At 33.5% G+C, this 13,102-nt stretch overlaps 1 pseudogene; it reads right to left on the reverse strand.

Annotated features, from left to right (window-relative positions):
- Positions 1-2,051: 2,051 nt before the first annotated feature.
- LOC107519176 lies at positions 2,052-2,691 on the reverse strand (annotated as a pseudogene).
- Between the last annotated feature and the right edge of the window lie 10,411 nt (positions 2,692-13,102).

The following is a 13,102-nucleotide window of genomic DNA, read 5'->3' on the forward strand; positions in this document are numbered from 1 at the left end:
TTTAGACTACTACCTATCCTTCCACTTTGTAATATTCAAGCAGTAAAATTAACCCAACCCATGTGTTTGCTGTTGAACCTAGGTAAGCTAACTTATCTTCATTGAATGCATATGCAGTATCTAAGGGTTAGCATGGTGCCTCTTACTTCTTTGTCTTTCCTGAGATTAGCTTGCCAAGTACTAAGAAGCTGGATTTAAAAAGCTTTTGTTTCTAGTTGCTATACTCACTGTGAAAATGACGTCAAATCTCTGCATTTACAATTGATTAACATTCCTCTTATGGCACTGTTTGCTGAAAGATTGAGAAGATCCAAGAAGTGTAGGAACTCCTTATTGTCTCTGATTATTTTTCCTGTCTTCCTCCACACCCCCCCGCCCCCCGCCCTCATCCCCACTGAGAACACGGGCTTTCAAATGAAAAGCTTTATTTCTTCCTGAGTAGAAACTAAGTGATATCTTATTATACCTCTGATGTTAGTTTTTCACATTTAAACAACTGTTTACTTTTCTCTGTAATATTCAAAAAGGTCTGAACACACATCATTTTTGAGTTGAGGCGAACAGTGACAACATGGGACACGGACAAGTTGGTATTTAGTTCAGTGAAGAGAAGGTGGCCCCATGTGCAGTGGATAGCGCCTTGGATTTCTGATTCAATGGGGGAGAGGTGCAGTGAGCTTTAGAGACAGTTAAGATTGAATTCTTGCTTTGTCATTCATTTGCTCTGCCCTAATGAGCAAGTTACTCCGAGTTAACTTCTTTATCTAGAAAAAAAGGCTCAGTGGTGTTTGTTGATTTAACAAAGTGACTAAAACACTGAAAGTAGTCCTTATCACAGAGGTTTTCAATAGTTTGTTCCCACTCTTTTTGTAGTTAATGGTGGTGTTAGCTCAGCTTTTTCTGGTTATCGCCTTCCAGTGACCTCACCTCAGCCTGTTTACCCGCATTGAAGTATCTGGAAACATAGCCAGAGAGATTCTTTCATAATTATTTCTTCTGTCACATATAAGTCAGGCTATGATAATAATACAATGGAAAACACACAGGTTGATGTGTGAGCACAGAAGGAAGGGTGAGCGATCCATGCAGGAAAGAGCAATCTTAAAGAAGTTACTTCACCCAACTATATCTCAGTTAATAAAATAAAGATAATAATAATGATACTTGTTTTTCAGGGTTTTTACAAATTTGAAATGAGGTAACATCCAAAATATTATTTCTAAAAATGATATAAATGCTGCATTAGCCATTTTCTTTGGAGAAATTCCTCAAAGATTGGCTGGGATCCATAATCACTAACCTGCAGTGGATGCTGTTTAGGGATGTTGCAAGGAAAATGTTGATTGGGGTTATTTTCTTCAAAAAATAGTGCCAAAAGAAAGTAAACCTTTATTTTGCTTCCCTGATAACTTGCATTTAATCTTTTCATCCCATCTGACATATTCTTATCCTGCTGCTTCAACATAAGGGTAATTGCCGTGTAAAAAGAAAAAATACAGCTGTGTTTGGTTGCCTTACCATACCATCTATACCAAAAGCCTGGACTCTGAGTCACAGAATGATAATTATGGAGACTGTGCAGTTAATACTTATCTGTAGTATAGTGAAATAAGAAGTGATAGTGGACACTAAGTTAGAAGGTATGGATTTGAATGGTGTGAAGGAAACAAAATGATTTGCTCCTGTTAATCAGTCTCTGTTGATTATTAGCCTAGCTAGAAGAATTTAGAAGGTGGGAGGACATCTGTTAATTTTTGGCTCAAACTTTTACTTACTTTCTGAAGTTGAGTGAGATAACATTTCTGGGGATTGATTTTTTGGGGGGTTAAAACTAAGGATAATAACAGCCGTAAAGTCATGTCATTATGAAGATAGAATAAGACATTATCTTTGTTATGCATAAGCCTGACCAAAAGTTATTTGAATCTTAACCTAATTTTGTCAGTGATCATATATTCTTGGACCTCAAGTTTTTATTTTTTTATTTTTTAAATTTTTTAATCTTTTACAGTGAAAAATTTTTATATTTAGAATTAGCAGCTGGACATATTTTAGATGATCCCAATTTTGCTGGCAACATCTAAAACATCATAGTTGGGAGCCAACAAAACATACCTTCTCTCCATCAGGCCTGATTGGGGGTTTGACTTTGGCCATGTCAGTGTCCTAGAGCTTCTTCACAGCCTGTTGGATCTGGTGCTTGTTGGCCTTGACCTCCACAGTGAACACAGGTGTGCCGTCTTCTATCTTCTTCATGGCTGACTCAGTAGTCAGGGGAAACTTGATGATAGCATAGTGGTCATTCTGTTTCTCCTGTGGCGAGGACCTCTTCTGAGCATATTTGGATTGCTTTGGTAGCTGTAGTGTCCTGGGCCATTGGAAGGTGGTGACATGGGTATCTTTTTTTTCTTTTTTCTTTATTTATTTTTTTCTGCGGCTGTGGATGCCTTTCAGCACTGCGTTCTTTACCTTCAAAGCTTTCGCTTTGGCTTCTGCTTTGGGAAGGGTAGGGTCTTCCTTCTTAGCGTTCAGTGGCATCTTCTTAAAAAGGGTCTTGGACCTCAAATTTTAACTCTAAACTTACAAGGATGAGTTATATCTTAATTTTCAGCCTTTAGCAGACATACAAATTTTATAGGAGGCCTGTTTAAGATACAGATTTCCAAATCCTGTTCTCAGAAATTTGGGTCAATGTGCCTAACATATGTCCTGGGAGCCTACCTTTAGTAAGCTCTCCAGAGGAGGATACTCTCAAAGGTGGACCAGAGATCACACTTGGATTAACACTGAATTAAATAGTTGCTAAACAATCTAATTATAAATAAAGCTACTATGAACATGTCTTATATATGTCTTTTGGTTGATAAAGGCCCTCATTTCTCGTGGGTATATACCAATGAGTAGAATAACAGATTCAGCAGCTTGTGGTTTACGTATTTACATTTTCATGTTATTAATGTTGTATTTAAAAAAAAGTGTTTTTGTTTGAATTTTAATAAGTCCTATTCATCAACCTCCTATTTTATGGTTAGTAAATTTTATTTATTGTGTAAAAAATCTTCGCTGAGTCTGTCGCTAGAATCTTTTTCTTTATTCTAGAAACTTTATTTTTTTCTCAGGTTTTACTTTTAGGCCTACAGTACATCTTGAATTAAATATTATGAATAGTCTGAGGTTCCTAACTCAGCTTTAGTTTTTCTTCACACAACTAACCAACTTCTCCAGAACCATTTATTGAAAGTGATATGTCCTTCTCACTAAATCGTTGTGGCACTTTGTTGCAAATTAAGTGACCTTAAAGTGTGGAACTTTTAAAAAACTCTATTCTGTTCATTGATCTGAATTTCCTTCTTTGTGCACTATTCTTTTAAAAAATATTTAAAACGTTTTAAATTACAGTTGATATACAAAACAGTATTAGTTTCAGATGTACGACATAGTGATTAGACATTTATATAACTTACGATGTGATCACCCTGGTAAGTCTAGTACCCTTCTGACACCGTACATAGTTATTACAGTATTATTGACTGTATTTCTCATATTGTACCGTATATCCCTGTTACTGTTTTTATAACTGGCAATTTGTACATCTTAATTCCTTTTTCTTTATCATCCATCCCCCAATCCCACTCCCTTCCGGTAACCATCAAAATGTTCTTTATATAGCTGAAATATGATATTGCTAGTTTTCCAATCTTGTTCTTAAAGATTGTTTTGACTCTTTTTGGTGCTCTGCCTTTCCATAAAATATGATTAAAAATAGTCTGTCAGTTTTCCCTCAGATACACACACACCTCTGCTTGGATTCTGATTGAGTTTTCACTAGATCTGTTTGAGAGAATTGACATTTTTACATGTTTTGAGTCTTTCAGTTCATTAATATTGTATATTTCTTCACTTATTTTAATCTTAAATCTTTTCAGCAGTGGTTTTGGTTTTTAGTAGGGAGAATGTACACATCTTTTATTAGAGTTCCCTAGGTATTTGACAGTCTGGAATGTTAGTGTAAATTTACATTTTAAAATATAAACTTTAAATTTTAATTTTCTAATTTTTTGTTAAACATTAACAACTTTATCATTTTTACATAGTCTTTATTAAGATCACAAATGGCCGTCTTTTATCTAATCACCATGCCAATTTTATTGCCTTATAAGCTTTTACTTATGTAATCTTCTGAACTCTTAGGGCATGTCCGGCATATATTGCAGAAATCATAGTTTTATATACAACTTTATATGTCCTGGTTGATTCCTATATGTAGGTCTTTCTATAAAATCAAGGTCCATGAGGAGAGTAGTTATAAATTTTATTTCTTAAGAAATTTTGTGCCTGACTCAACATAATTTGGAGAATGTAATGAAGTTCTGTAAGTCCTTAGATTGTTATTATTGGGGTGCATGGCCTGATTTCACTTTCATCCACCGTGGCAGGAATATTTTTTCTAATACAATATCTTTTCCTGCTGAGGCCAGATGGAGTCTCAGACTCTTTTACAAAATTGCTTTTAACAATTAATTGAGTTGGCATATGAGATAGGACCAATTTGTAATCTCTGATTTAAATCTTCAATAAAACTACAGAAAACTGGAGTAAACTTTAGATGTTGTACATTCCTTTTTTTTTTTAGTTGGAGTTTCCTTTTTTGTCTGACACTTATCTCTAGAAGTTAATGGAAATACTCTGTTATGATTAAGATTATTTATAATATATAAAGTTCTTCATTATAATATATGTAACATGGATTTATATAAGTGTATAATTTCCATTTTAAATGTTTATATACATACATAGTTTTCATTTTTGATATAATTTGACTTATTAGTTAGATGACCACCTTGATAATAAAGAAGTTCAAAGGTGGAAATTGACTGCTTACATAAATTAGATAAACTATATCTTGCACCAGATGATATCACATGTTATACAAAATAAAAGTTTCCTGTGTTTGAATACAGAAAATCAATTAGAGTATACAAAAGTCATATGGCACATGATAATGTTTACAAAAAAGCTTAAAAAATACCAAAAATAAAACCTGTAGCATAGCTATCGAAACCCAACATACCATATATTCAGTATTAGTCACATAGAAGGGTAAAACAAAACTAGATTTTTCCAGTTGTCAAGAAGAGGCTGAGGAGCCGTACACCTCTGTTTTTAGAGTTGTGGAATTGGATTACATGACATCTGCCTCTTAGTCTCTGATTTTATAATTTTACAGTAATATAGAGCACTTTTGTATGAAATACAGAGAATGTGTGTCTCTTTGTGTGTGCTTATGATGTATAATAGCGAATTGTGTCATCTTGACTGTTTTTATTGTGTCTCTATAAAAATCTTGAGGCTGAAGCAGATAGGATTTACCTAGTCTTGATATTTCCATATCTTTAACAACATCAAGAAGGTAAAATGGATTTTTTTTTAACTCGAGTATTTATGAAGATAATGAATACTTTTTTGAAAGGACTAAACCCAAAGTTTGAAATCTACTCCCACAAAAATTATACATATTTGTGCGTATGCATGCAATTTTAACCATATTGGATATCTCTAAGGCTCTAAAAAGTGATATAAATATCATTCTGTGGTTCCTTATAGTACAGGAGATGAGAATAATGTGTAGCCAATTTGGCCAGTGGAATAATAGTTGGGTTAGTTCAATAATTGCTGATATCATATTGCTGGCCTTTCATTTATTGGGATGACATTGGTTAATAAAATTATATAGGTTTCAACTGTACAGTTCAACAATACATCAACTGTGTATTGCATTGTGTGTTTCTTACCCAAAGTCAAATCTTATGTAACCATGTTTAACCCCCTTTACCCTTATCTACCACCACCACCCCCACTTTCTCTCTGGTAACCACTAAACTTTTGTCAGTCTACAAGTTTTTGTTTGTTCATTTGTTGCTTTTAGCTTTATATCTCACATATAAGTTTGGATAAAGATGTGTGTGTGTGTGTGTGTGTGTGTGTGTGTGTGTGTGTGTGTATAAAATGGAGTAGTAGTACTTTGTGACAGCATGGATGGATCTTGAGATAATCATGCTAAGTGAAATAAGACAGAAAAAGTTGAGAACCATTTGATTTCATTCATGCCATTAGATTTTAATTAGAATTTTAAATTATTATGGTGAAACCTTTATGACTCAGTTTGTCTTTGCCTATTTATTTGTTCCAGGCACATTGTCGATATCCTCCTCGGTCTGTAATATGTGATTTTTACACAGGCTTTGCTTTCTTTTAACATGAGCTATGAAATCTGTCTGTGACTCAGGATGCCATAGCTCCTGTCCCGGATCCAAGAGCGCTTCACATTTCTCATGTGAGATCAGTGTCTGTCTGGTGGTTGCATCTTTACTACCCACATCCAGAAGAGGAATCTTTAAACACTTAGGCAGGAAAAGTCACTTTTTGCTTACATTTAGATTTGAAAATAAATTAATCTTCTCTACAATGACATGACACCTTCCCTGTGGCATCACTGACGGTTTCTTTGGTTTTGGCTTGAAGCATACATTTTTAACAACTTTATATGCAGTAAGGTGTTCACAGATGTTTCATGTTAGTTCTTCTAAAAACAAAAGCAAAACAATGTATCTGATATTAGTAGAATACCAATCTCTGGTAGGCTGGCATATTGTCAGTTATACATATTAAATGGCATATTATAAAAAACATATTAAATTACATTACAGTAAGAGCCCAAACTCCTGAGTTCTAGTTTCTGCTTTTCCCAGAACCTGAAGTAATGCGCTATGTTAATTAACCTCTCTGGGCTTGAGTTTCCTATTATTAAAAGGGAAGCATTTAGCTTAAATATTTTTAACATTGTTTATAGCTCTAGCAGTTCTCTTTGGACTGTAATGATATTTCTGCATTAAATAATTTTTAGCTTTAATTCATAATTGAGGACTTATTAACACATAAGCCTTCTCACTGAGCTTCTAGTCAGGACTATCTGGCTTATTCCTATTATATTTTGGACATTATTTTGAGTGAGATGATATCCGCTCTCCAATTACAGGAACCTGGAGCCTGACTCCAGAACCTTTGAAGCTTTGTTATATTCCTGGTAAAAAGACACTTTTTGAAACCTGCAAAAGAGGGCGACATTTCTAAGAATCAAGAAAGTATGAACTTTGGCACTAAGTATATTATGCTATTCAGTTGTACTTCCTGAAATTTATACTTAATATAGGCAAGGTGCTGCTATTGTAAAACATGCTTTTAAATCAAAGAAGAAAGAGGAAATATCTCAATAAAGGTAATTTTGACATAAAAATGTCTATTGTCACTACCAGAGCTTCTGAATACACTGGCACAGCTCATGACAGTAAAAGGGTTTTCATTATATATTTTCCATCACAGTAAAACAAGGAGGAAGGAAGAAAAAAATGAACAACCCATAAATGTCTATGATTTTTGGCACCTTGTTGAGAAATAGAAAGTATAATTATCTTAGTAAAAAATGAGGTAGTATTTTGTTTTTGTAATCAGCAGACATGATTTTACTTCTTTATTGAAATGTCTATGTTAAAAAGAGCTAAGTAATATTTTGACAAATTTTAGTTGAACAGAACAATATTTATTCAATTAGTTTTTGTTGTAGTTGCTATTTTAGAGTATCATATAATTGACACTCTTCAAAGAATTTTCCAGATCACTTGATTTAATTCATGTATTTTACAGATGCAGCAATGTCGCAGGACGTTTAGTCCTTGGGTTCATTTCCTACTTGTGAACCATTGGTCAAGAGACTCTAAACTTTAATTTTCTTATTCATGAAATCTTCAGTGTATAATGCTATTGTAATTGCCTAGTTAGGGAGATGTGCCCACAGTTACACAGTAACCATTGTTAGGGGTACATTAGGTGTGAGGTCTTCCAAAATATAGTCATTGCTTTTTCACCTACATAAAATTACTTCCGATAAAATATAATGTGTGTGTAGGTTTTATTCATGTTTTCCAGATGTATTAATGTTACTTGATTTCTATATATGCATATGTACATATATAAATTAAATAACGTTATATATGTGTGCGTGTGTATGTATGCGTGTTTGTGTGTTGGCCCTCTGTATTTGCAATTGGCAGATTCAGCCAATTGCAGACTGAAAACATTTGGAAAAAATCCAGAAATTCGATCCCTAAATAATACAGTATAACAAATATTTATGTAGTATTTCTATTGTATTAGGTATTATAAGTAATCTAGAGGTGATTTAATGTATACAGGAGGATGTGTGTAGGTTGTATGCAAACACTATGCCATTTATTTAAGAGATTTGAGCATCTGTGGATTTTGTTATCTGTAGGGGTCCTGGAACCAATTCCCTGTAATATATATAAATATATAAAACACGTGTGTGTGTGTGTGTGTGTGTGTGTATGTGTATTTAAAACTGTTTCTATGTTCAGGACACTGTTTTAAACACGTTACTGATATGTTCTTTAAACCTTACAATAACCAGATGATATAAGATTATATCTCCTCCAATATAGATATTGTGTATTATTGTACAGTAATGCCAAATTACTTGTTCAAAGTCACGAACTAGTTAGAGGTAAGATTTGAATCCTAGAATTTCAGCTTCACAGGGCATGCTCTTCTTTACCGCTGTTTGTTATTTGTACTTTGCAATTAATGAGTTCCTAAAATGAGGGCTTCTGACTATATTGAAACAATATTCCTTCAGTCCAGGTTCTCTGGAAAATGTTTTCTTCTCCTTTGTTCCCAGAAGTTATGAATACGTGCTTATACTACTCCAAAGTAATAATAATAGGGCAAAAACTAATCTATATAACATAAATACATTTATGTAAAGCTAAACACACAATTATAATCACACTCGGGTTGAAGTGTTAAAACTTTGGATATTTTATTTTATGATATGGGATTTCCATGTGTGAAAGATCATCCTCATGACTGTGGAGGTTATATTAGTGAGGGAGTTGTCTGGAGACTGGGAAACTAGTTAGAGGGCATTGTCATTGTTAATGTAGCAATTTAATGGGGCCTGAGCTAGAGCAGAGACCAGGAGTAAGAGACACAAAAAATGAAGCTGCTTATAACCTTATTGGTGCCGAGTTTTCAAGTCTAAAAAGACAAAAAATAAAGAATGGACCAATTCTATTTTACCATATTTGTATGGCTATTTTCTCTTCCCTGCTTCCTTACCTCTCAGTCTGGGAAAGAATCTCAGTGCAAACAAAAGGCACACACTTTAACAGCATATAAACTATGTCATTTCAAGTTTTCTAACACTTTCCCTTATACTTCCTGCTCCTGATTCTGATAAATTCTTGCCTGCAAATTAGGAGAAGGATTAAAAAAAAAAAAAAAAACCTTCAACATAGCCACTGTATTTATGAAAGTAGGAAGGCATTTTTGGCCTTAGATGGACAATATTAGTAGAAGATTAAGGCCGAAGCCAAATAGTGGTAGACTAAGAATAAATGGAGGAATAAAGTGGAGATGTGGAGATTAACAAGAAAAGATTGAAAAGTGTGTGTGTGTGTGTAGAAAGAGAGACAGAAGACAGAGAATGTGAGCATGTGAATGAAAAGAAGACAAAAGTTTTGCAGGAGTCATGGGTAAATGCTTGTGGTACAAAATGATAATGGTGAGACAAAAATAATCAATAAAACATTACAACTATGCAAAAAATAAACAGCAAAAAAGTGTAATTACAGTTGGGTTAGACTGGTGAGTATCTTTAGTTTTCACATTTCACTTTTCAAGTTTTCTATTATGCTGTTATAGTACTTTATAACATAAATTATGTAATATAATTTAAACTTAGTAGTAAATTTAAAATGAAAAAGTACTCTTTATACACATCTGCACAAGAATATATCGTAAAGAATAAGAATAAAAAATCAGCACCACATACTGGGAGAGCACCAACAATTGGTTGGATACCATTAGACTCAGCACATGTGCCATGTGTTAGTAGTTGCGTGTCTTTGGAACAGAGGCTGTTTTCACAACCTCTGTACAAAAGATCGCTAAAGAGAACTCCATAAATATTCTACTATTTACAGACAGAGAGAAGGTTCCTCTGTTGGAAAATGTCTTCATAGTTCACAACAATTAGTGTTCAAATAATTTCCAATCCCATTATCAGAGTTGATAGTTTGGCAATAGAAAGTTTGGGAAGAAGAAATAAGGGTCAGTCGTCCTCCTATTCTCATAAATGCCTTTCAGCTATTCCCAATTTTAATAATGGTCTCAAGATAAAATCTATAGAACCCATTTCCTGAATATACAGAACAATGATTATTGATAAAAAAAAATAAGTTAAAAAAGTTTACTAAATTCCTAGTGGTAAGCTAACTTGATGGTATTTATAAGCATGTGGAAGAGAGATTAATATAAGAATAACCTAATTAAGTAATTGTTATAAATTATAAGATTTCAATTAAATAAATTTTAAATTATTATTATTTTTTTGCTTCTGCTAATTAGTGGATTTTGTATTTGCTTCACTTAAGCATGAAGCTGATACTGGTACAGTCTTTTCACCTCAGGGACTACGTTTGCAATTTTCCTAGTCTTCTGGGATTTAATGCAATTAAAATGAAATTGAATCCTTAGCTTAATCATACTGAGGGAGTTTGTTGGACAGAAAGCCCACAGTGTCACAAAATAGAAGCTTGAATAAAGTATAGTGTATTACCATCTTAGATGTGTTTATGTACGATCTTCTTCATGGAATTTTCCTGATCTACCTGGTAGGCATCAATCTCTAGACCCTCTGGGATGTTCTTCTAGGATGTCCATTTTTGTACTAAATGACAATCCATCTTGCCTAGTCATCTCTCTTCTTTAATAGGCTATAAACTTTGAAGACAAGTACAATGTTTCATTAACATTTGTCAGCCTATAATGCTGAGATCATTGTTGGTAAGCTCAAGGTTATATATATAGTAATTTGATACCTGGTAGTCACTTGATGTGTTATCTCACTGGACACGTACTGCACTTTTTCTTTGAGCAGACACAGGCCACATATGCAGTGTCTGGCATTATTCAAAGCTGTGCTTCTCAGGTTCATCATCAGTGCTTCTCAAATTTATCATCCTTTTGTTGTAATTATGACTACTACAAATAACTGGGCGTTCTGGGTCTTCTGTCATTAGACATAGATCTAGGATGGGTGATACCCTTGGTTTCCCAGGGATCTGATGTAGTATGGTGAGGTGGAAAGATGGACACAAACTCCAGAATTAAGCTGCCTCAGGTCACAGTTTTACTACTTACTTTTTTGAATTTGCTTAAGTTTTTAAAAATATCTCTGAGCCCCTGATTTCTTTCTTAGAGAATGGCAATGTCAGTGCTTTTCTAGGGATTTATTGTGAGGATTAAAATGAGATGATACACATATATTTTAAAAGGGTAAGAAAATTTCATTTGGCATTTGTTCTTAGGAATATTCTAGAACTATTTTTTTTTTAAGATTAATTTATACTTACTTCAAAGTAAGATCAACAGCTCAAGCATATGTTTTCATGGAGGACAGAACATGTTCCAACAGCACATTTCTTTCTTTGCTATGAAGTTATAGATTAAACAAAAGAAGTCAATATAGATTTTATACACTGAAGGCTGGAGCATGACATGATCTCTGAAAAATATACTTGGAACAAATTAAAGAACTAAGGGATGGATTTAAAGACAATTCCTTGAATAGTTAACTGCTTTACTCATGATGATGATCTAATGTCGTTTTTATAGAAGAATTCCCCTTGTGTCTGGCTCCATGATTCTGCCTTGAGTTATCTTGGGTGGAATCAGTGACTTGTACAAGAGAATGTAGAGAATTTCATAAGATATTTAGGGAAGAATAATCTTAGACATAAATTGTTTGTAATGACTGGATCATAGGGTAAGAGAAGAGTAGTGAAAGATGCATCTGTATAATCCCCAGAACAAACAGAACTTTAATGCTTGAGTCATTGTTTTTATCCTATGTGCCTGATTTCCATATAATAAGATTTACATTTGCCATAAGGAGATAGTGGCTTAGAACATGTAAAGAATGCCTTATTATCTATAGGTAAATTATGTTGTCAAAGGTAAACTGCAGTATGACAAACTGTGTGTGTGGATATAGAATTGAATTTCTGAGTGAGACTTTAAGATAAAAAAATCGACTCTATGTAAGAGAAATGCTTGCCACAAGAATTGTATTATGTTGTTATAAAGAGTTATGTACTGTTTCATCATGTTTTAAATAATAAGATTGCCCATCTTTAAGCTTTATTTATTTTAAAAAAAATCATAGCTAGTTAGAGTATTGAATTAAATTCCTCTTTCTTTTTCTTCTGTGATAGACCTTTATCTTCCTATGATATTATTCAAGATATTGATTTTTCCAATTATGTTTCAGTTTTATGGTTTCGATCTTAATATTTTCTATAAGCAGATATGCTTAATATGTGACCAAGAAAGCTTAAACATTGGATGAAATTCTTTTGGAGTTGAGATTAAATCTCTAGAATAATATGGATTTCTATAATTGAAGATTTCTTACCAACTAACATATTAGCAATGTGTGATTAACCCAAACAGATGAAGAATCACCATTTATCAGTTTAGTGTCCTGGGTAAAATGATAAGTAGGGATTCTTTGTCTGTTTGAGTTAATTATACATTCAGGAAAGGAAAAACAGAGGATAAGAGGACTCATTGGAAGTAAAAAGGAAAATAAGTTTCTAAAAAAGTTTACTAATGGTATACTTTTCTGACAGATAACTCATACACTATTAGTTCTTGTATAACTGGCAAACTATAAGGCCATTGCTGAAAGTAAGAATTTTACAGATCTGTAAAATACTCAAACCCTGTTTTTATTTCCATCTTTCTAATCCCTGCGCAAATAGTTCACCTTTTTACTTTACCTCCTACTCTTGTTATCTCTGTAAAAGCAATGTGGGCATGATACTCTTAAAAACCTGTGGTGCTCATCTCTGAACACACACACACACACACACACACACACACACACACGTGCATGTGCAAACATGCACATGCTTTTGACCCCTTTTAAGACAGTTAAGAAAGGCCTTTCAAAATAGGCTCTACT

Source organism: Rousettus aegyptiacus, unplaced genomic scaffold (assembly GCF_014176215.1).
Source record: "Rousettus aegyptiacus isolate mRouAeg1 unplaced genomic scaffold, mRouAeg1.p scaffold_m13_p_5, whole genome shotgun sequence".
Taxonomy (NCBI): domain Eukaryota; kingdom Metazoa; phylum Chordata; class Mammalia; order Chiroptera; family Pteropodidae; genus Rousettus; species Rousettus aegyptiacus.